This window comes from Cetorhinus maximus, unplaced genomic scaffold (genome assembly GCF_964194155.1).
Source record: "Cetorhinus maximus unplaced genomic scaffold, sCetMax3.hap1.1 HAP1_SCAFFOLD_787, whole genome shotgun sequence".
Taxonomy (NCBI): Eukaryota; Metazoa; Chordata; class Chondrichthyes; order Lamniformes; family Cetorhinidae; genus Cetorhinus; species Cetorhinus maximus.
In genome coordinates this window covers 106,542-114,145 of record NW_027596729.1, presented here as the reverse complement: position 1 = coordinate 114,145, position 7,604 = coordinate 106,542, and positions in this window count along the sequence as shown.

Here is a 7,604-nt window from a genome sequence, read left to right as displayed (position 1 = left end):
TCAGATACACCCAGAGTCTGGTTCCTGATTTAGAGGGGTTCAATCAGATAAAACCAGAGTATGGGTCCTGTATTAAAGGGGTTCAGTCAGATAATCCCACAGTCTGGTAACAGTATTAAAGTGGTTCAGTCAGATAATCCCAGAGTCTAATTCCTTTATTAAAGGGTTTCAGTCAGATAAACCCAGAGTCTGATTCCTGTACTAAAGGGGTTCAGTCAGATAAACCCAGAGTCTGATTCCTGTATTAAAGGGGTTCAGTCAGATCAACGCAGAGTCTGGTTCCTGTATTAAAGGGGTTCAGTCAGATAAACCCACAGTCTGGTTCCTGTATTAAAGAGGTTCAGTCAGATAAACTCAGAGTCTGGTTCCTGTATTAAAGGGGTTCAGTGAGAATAAATTGAGAGTCTGGTTCCTGTATAAAAGGGGTTCAGTCAGATATACCCAGAACCTGGTTTTTGAATTAAAGGCGTTCAGTGAGAATAAACCCAGAGTCTGGTTCCTGTATTAAAGAGGTTCAGTCAGATAAACCCAGAGTCTAATTCCTGTATTAAAGGGGTTCAGTCAGATAAACCCACAGTCTGGTTCCTGTATAAAAGGGGTTCAGTCAGATAAACAAAGAGTCTTGTACCTGTCTTAAAGGGGTTCAGCGAGAAAAAACCTAGAGTCTGGTACCTGTATTAAAGGGGTTCAGTCAGATATACCCAGAGCCTGGTTCCTGTATTAAAAGGGTTCAGACAGATAAACCCAGAGTCCGGTTCCTGTATTAAAGGGGTTCAGTCAGATAAACCCAGTGCCTGGTTGCTGTGTTAAAGGGGTTCAGTGAGAGTAAACCCAGAGTCTGGTTCCTGTATTAGCGGGGTTCAGTCAGATAAACCCAGAATCTGGGTCCTGAATTAAAGGGTTTCAGTCAGATAAACCCACAGTCTGGTTCCTGCATTAAAGGGGTGCAGTCAGATAATCCCAGAGTCTTATTCCTTTATTAAAGGGGTTCAGTCAGATCGACGCAGAGTCTGGTTCCTTTATTAAAGGGGTTCAGTCAGATAAACCCACAGTCTGGTTCCTGTATTAAAGAGGTTCAGTCAGATAAACTCAGAGTCTGGTTCCTGTATTGAAGGGGTTCAGTCAGATATACCCAGAGTCTGGTTCCTGTATTAAAGGGGTTCAGACAGATAAACCCAGAGTCAGGTACCTGTATTAAAGGGGTTCAGTGAGAATAAATCCAGAGTCTGCTTCCTGTATTAAAGGAGTTCAGTCAGATATACCCAGAGCCTGGTTTTTGTATTAAAGGCGTTCAGTGAGAATAAACCCAGAGTCTGGTTCCTGTATAAAAGGGGTTCAGTCAGATAAACCCAGAGTCTAATTCCTGTATTAAAGGGGTTCAGTCAGATAAACCCACTGTCTGGATCCTGTATAAAAGGGGTTCAGTCAGATAAACCCAGAGTCTTGTACCTGTCTTAACGGGGTTCAGCAAGAATAAACCTAGAGTCTGGTTCCTGTATGAAAGGGGTTCAGTCAGATATACCCAAAGCCTGGTTCCTGTATTAAAAGGGTTCAGACAGATAAACCCAGAGTCCGGTTCCTGTATTAAAGGGGTTCAGTCAGAAAAACCAAGAGATTGATTCCTGTATTAAAGGGGTTCAGTGAGAATAAACCCAGAGACTGGTTCCTGTATTAAAGGGGTTCATTCAGATAAACCCACAGTCTGGTTACTGTATTAAAGGGGTTCAGTCAGATAAACCCAGAGTCTTGTTCCTGTATTAAAGGGGTTCAGTCAGATAAACCCAGTGTCTGGTTCCTGTATTCAAGGGGTTCTGTCAGATAAACCCAGAGTCTGATTTCTGTATTAATGGGTTTCAGTCAGATAGACCGAGTGCCTGGTTCCTATATTAAAGGGGTTCAGTCAGATAATCCCAGAGTCTAATTCCTGTATTAATGGGGTTCAGTCAGATAAAGCTACAGTCTGGTTCCTGTATTAAAGGGGTTCAATCAGATAAACCGAGAGTCTGGTTCCTGTATTAAAGGGGATCAATCTGCTAAACCCAGACTCTGGGTCCTGTATTAAAGGGGTTCAGTCAGTTAAACCCATGAGTCTGGTTCCTGTATTAAAGGGGTTCATTCAGATAAACCCAGAGACTGGTTCCTATATTCAAGGGGTTCAGTCAGATATACCCAGAGTCTGGGTCCTGTATTAGAGGGGTTCAGTCAGATACACCCAGAGTCTGGTTCCTGATTTAGAGGGGTTCAATCAGATAAAACCAGAGTATGGGTCCTGTATTAAAGGGGTTCAGTCAGATAATCCCACAGTCTGGTAACAGTATTCAAGTGGTTCAGTCAGATAATCCCAGAATCTTATTCCTTTATTAAAGGGTTTCAGTCAGATAAACCCAGAGTCTGATTCCTGTACTAAAGGGGTTCATTCAGATAAACCCAGAGTCTGATTCCTGTATTAAAGGGGTTCAGTCAGATCAACGCAGAGTCTGGTTCCTGTATTAAAGGGGTTCAGTCAGATAAACCCACAGTCTGGTTCCTGTATTAAAGAGGTTCAGTCAGATAAACTCAGAGTCTGGTTCCTGTATTAAAGGGGTTCAGTGAGAATAAATTGAGAGTCTGGTTCCTGTATAAAAGGGGTTCAGTCAGATATACCCAGAACCTGGTTTTTGTATTAAAGGCGTTCAGTGAGAATAAACCCAGAGTCTGGTTCCTGTATTAAAGAGGTTCAGTCAGATAAACCCAGAGTCTAATTCCTGTATTAAAGGGGTTCAGTCAGATAAACCCAGTGCCTGGTTGCTGTGTTAATGGGGTTCAGTGAGAGTAAACCCAGAGTCTGGTTCCTGTATTAGCGGGGTTCCGTCAGATAAAACCAGAATCTGGGTCCTGAATTAAAGGGGTTCAGTCAGATAAACCCAAAGTCTGGTTCCTGTATTAAAGGGGTTCAGTCAGATAATCCCAGTGTCTAATTCCTTTATTAAAGAGGTTCAGTCAGATCGACGCAGAGTCTGGTTCCTTTATTAAAGGGGTTCAGTCAGATAAACCCACAGTCTGGTTCCTGTATTAAAGAGGTTCAGTCAGATAAACTCAGAGTCTGGTTCCTGTATTAAAGGGGTTCAGTCAGATATACCCAGAGTCTGGTTCCTGTATTAAAGGGGTTCAGACAGATAAACCCAGAGTCTGGTACCTGTATTAAAGGGGTTCAGTGAGAATAAATCCAGAGTCTGGTTCCTGTATTAAAGGAGTTCAGTCAGATATACCCAGAGCCTGGTTTATGTATTAAAGGCGTTCAGTGAGAATAAACCCAGAGTCTGGTTCCTGTATAAAAGGGGTTCAGTCAGATAAACCCAGAGTCTAATTCCTGTATTAAAGGGGTTCAGTCAGATAAACCCACTGTCTGGATCCTGTATAAAAGGGGTTCAGTCAGATAAACCCAGAGTCTTGTACCTGTCATAACGGGGTTCAGCAAGAATAAACCTAGAGTCTGGTTCCTGTATGAAAGGGGTTCAGTCAGATATACCCAGAGCCTGGTTTCTGTATTAAAAGGGTTCAGACAGATAAACCCAGAGTCCGGTTCCTGTATTAAAGGGGTTCAGTCAGAAAAACCAAGAGATTGATTCCTGTATTAAAGGGGTTCAGTGAGAATAAACCCAGAGACTGGTTCCTGTATTAAAGGGGTTCATTCAGATAAACCCACAGTCTGGTTACTGTATTAAAGGGGTTCAGTCAGATAATCCCAGAGTCTTGTTCCTGTATTAAAGGGGTTCAGTCAGATAAACCCAGTGTCTGGTTCCTGTATTCAAGGGGTTCTGTCAGATAAACCCAGAGTCTGATTTCTGTATTAATGGGTTTCAGTCAGATAGACCGAGTGCCTGGTTCCTGTATTAAAGGGGTTCAGTCATATAAAGCCAGAGTCTGGTTCCTGTATTAAAGGGGTTCAGACAGATCAACTCGGAGTCTGGTCCCTGTATTAATGGGGTTCAGTCAGATAATCCCAGAGTCTAATTCCTGTATTAAAGGGGTTCAGTCAGATAAACCAACAGTCTGGTTCCTGTATTAAAGGGGTTCAATCAGATAAACCGAGAGTTGGTTCCTGTATTAAAGGGGTTAAATCAGGTAAACCAAGAGTCTGGGTCCTGTATTAAAGTGGTTCAGTCAGATAAACCCAGAGTCATTGTTCCAGTATTAAAGGGGTTCAGTCAGATAAACCCAGAGTCTGGTTCCTGTATTAAAGGGGTTCAGTCAGATATACCCAGAGTCTGGTTACTGTATTAAAGCGGTTCAGACAGATAAACCCAGAGTCTGGTACCTGTATTAAAGGTGTTCAGTGAGAATAAATCCAGAGTATGGTTCCTGTATTAAAGGAGTTCAGTCAGATATACCCAGAGCCTGCTTTTTGTATTAATGGCGTTCAGTGAGAATAAACCCAGAGTCTGGTTCCTGAATTAAAGTGGTTCAGTCAGATACACCCAGAGTCTAATTCCTGTATTAAAGGGGTTCAGTCTGATAAACCCACTGTCTGGATCCTGTATAAAAGGGGTTCAGTCAGATAAACCCAGAGTCTTGTACCTGTCTTAACGGGGTTCAGCAAGAATAAACCTAGAGTCTGGTTCCTGTATTAAAGGGGTTCAGTCAGATATACCCAGAGCCTGGTTCCTGTATTAAAAGGGTTCCGACAGATAAACCCAGAGTCCGGTTCCTGTATTAAAGGGGTTCAGTCAGAAAAACCAAGAGATTGATTCCTGTATTAAAGGGGTTCAGTGAGAATAAACCCAGAGACTGGTTCCTGTATTAAAGGGGTTCTTTCAGATAAACCCAGAGTCTGGTTACTGTATTAAAGGGGTTCAGTCAGATAAACCCAGAGTCTTGTTCCTGTATTAAAGGGGTTCAGTCAGATAATCCCAGAGTCTGGTTCCTGCATTAAAGGGGTTTAGTCAGATAAACCCAGAGTCTAGTTCCTGTATTCAAGGGGTTCAGTCAGATACACCCAGAGTCTGGTTCCTGATTTAGAGGGGTTCAATCAGATAAAACCAGAGTATGGGTCCTGTATTAAAGGGGTTCAGTCAGATAATCCCACAGTCTGGTAACAGTATTAAAGTGGTTCAGTCAGATAATCCCAGAGTCTTATTCCTTTATTAAAGGGTTTCAGTCAGATAAACCCAGAGTCTGATTCCTGTACTAAAGGGGTTCAGTCAGATAAACCCAGAGTCTGATTCCTGTATTAAAGGGGTTCAGTCAGATCAACGCAGAGTCTGGTTCCTGTATTAAAGGGGTTCAGTCAGATAAACCCACAGTCTGGTTCCTGTATTAAAGAGGTTCAGTCAGATAAACTCAGAGTCTGGTTCCTGTATTAAAGGGGTTCAGTGAGAATAAATTCAGAGTCTGGTTCCTGTATAAAAGGGGTTCAGTCAGATATACCCAGAACCTGGTTTTTGTATTAAAGGCGTTCAGTGAGAATAAACCCAGAGTCTGGTTCCTGTATTAAAGAGGTTCAGTCAGATAAACCAAGAGTCTAATTCCTGTATTAAAGGGGTTCAGTCAGATAAACCCAGTGCCTGGTTGCTGTGTTAATGGGGTTCAGTGAGAGTAAACCCAGAGTCTGGTTCCTGTATTAGCGGGGTTCCGTCAGATAAAACCAGAATCTGGGTCCTGAATTAAAGGGGTTCAGTCAGATAAACCCACAGTCTGGTTCCTGTATTAAAGGGGTTCAGTCAGATAAACCCACAGTCTGGTTCCTGTATTAAAGGGGTTCAGTCAGATCGACGCAGAGTCTGGTTCCTTTATTAAAGGGGTTCAGTCAGATAAACCCACAGTCTGTTTCCTGTATTAAAGAGGTTCAGTGAGATAAACTCAGAGTCTGCTTCCTGTATTAAAGGGGTTCAGTCAGATATACCCAGAGTCTGGTTCCTGTATTAAAGGGGTTCAGACAGATAAACCCAGAGTCTGGTACCTGTATTAAAGGGGTTCAGTCAGATAAACCCAGAGTCTTGTTCCTGTATTAAAGGGATTCAGTCAGATAAACCCAGTGTCTGGTTCCTGTATTCAAGGGGTTCTGTCAGATAAACCCAGAGTCTGATTTCTGTATTAATGGGTTTCAGTCAGATAGACCGAGTGCCTGGTTCCTGTATTAAAGGGGTTCAGTTAGATAAAGCCAGAGTCTGGTTCCTGTATTAAAGGGGTTCAGACAGATCAACCCGGAGTCTGGTTCCTGTATTAATGGGGGTCAGTCAGATAATCCCAGAGTCTAATTCCTGTATTAAAGGGGTTCAGTCAGATAAACCAACAGTCTGGTTCCTGTATTAAAGGGGTTCAATCAGATAAACCGAGAGTTGGTTCCTGTATTAAAGGGGTTATATCAGGTAAACCACGAGTCTGGGTCCTGTATTAAAGTGTTTCAGTCAGATAAACCCAGAGTCATGGTTCCTGTATTAAAGTGGCTCAGTCAGATAAACCCAGAGTCTGGGTCCTGTATTAAAGTGGTTCAGTCAGATAAACCCAGAGTCATGGTTCCTGTATTAAAGGGGTTCAGTCAGATAGTCCCAGAGTCTGGTTCCTGCATTAAAGGGGTTTAGTAAGATAAACCCAGAGTCTAGTTCCTGTATTCAAGGGGTTCAGTCAGACACACCCAGAGTCTGGTTCCTTTAAGAGGGGTTCAATCAGATAAAACCAGAGTCTGGGTCCTGTATTAAAGGGGTTCAGTCAGATAAGCCCACAGTCTGGTACCAGTATTAAAGTGGTTCAGTCAGATAATCCCAGGGTCTAATTCCTTTATTAAAGGGTTTCAGACAGATAAAGCGAGAGTCTGATTCCTGTACTAAAGGGGTTCAGTCAGATAAACCCAGAGTCTGATTCCTGTATTAAAGGGGTTCAGTCAGATAAACCCAGTGCCTGGTTGCTGTGTTAAAGGGGTTCAGTGAGAGTAAACCCAGAGTCTGGTTCCTGTATTAGCGGGGTTCAGTCAGATAAACCCAGAATCTGGGTCCTGAATTAAAGGGGTTCAGTCAGATAAACCAACAGTCTGGTTCCTGTATTAAAGGGGTTCAGTCAGATAATCCCAGAGTCTAAATTCTTTATGAAAGGGGTTCAGTCAGATCGACGCAGAGTCTGGTTCCTTTATTAAAGGGGTTCAGTCAGATAAACCCACAGTCTGGTTCCTGTATTAAAGAGGTTCAGTCAGATAAACTCAGAGTCTGGTTCCTGTATTAAAGGGGTTCAGTCAGATATACCCAGAGTCTGGTTCCTGTATTAAAGGGGTTCAGACAGATAAACCCAGATTCTGGTACCTGTATTAAAGGGGTTCAGTGAGAATAAATCCAGAGTCTGCTTCCTGTATTGAAGGAGTTCAGTCAGATATACCCAGAGCCTGGTTTTTGTATTAAAGGCGTTCAGTGAGAATAAACCCAGAGTCTGGTTCCTGTATAAAAGGGGTTCAGTCAGATAAACCCAGAGTCTCATTCCTGTATTAAAGGGGTTCAGTCAGATAAACCCACTGTCTGGATCCTGTATAAAAGGGGTTCAGTCAGATAAACCCAGAGTCTTGTACCTGTCTTAACGGGGTTCAGCAAGAATAAACCTAGAGTCAGGTTTTTGTATTAAAGGGGTTCAGTCAGAAAAAC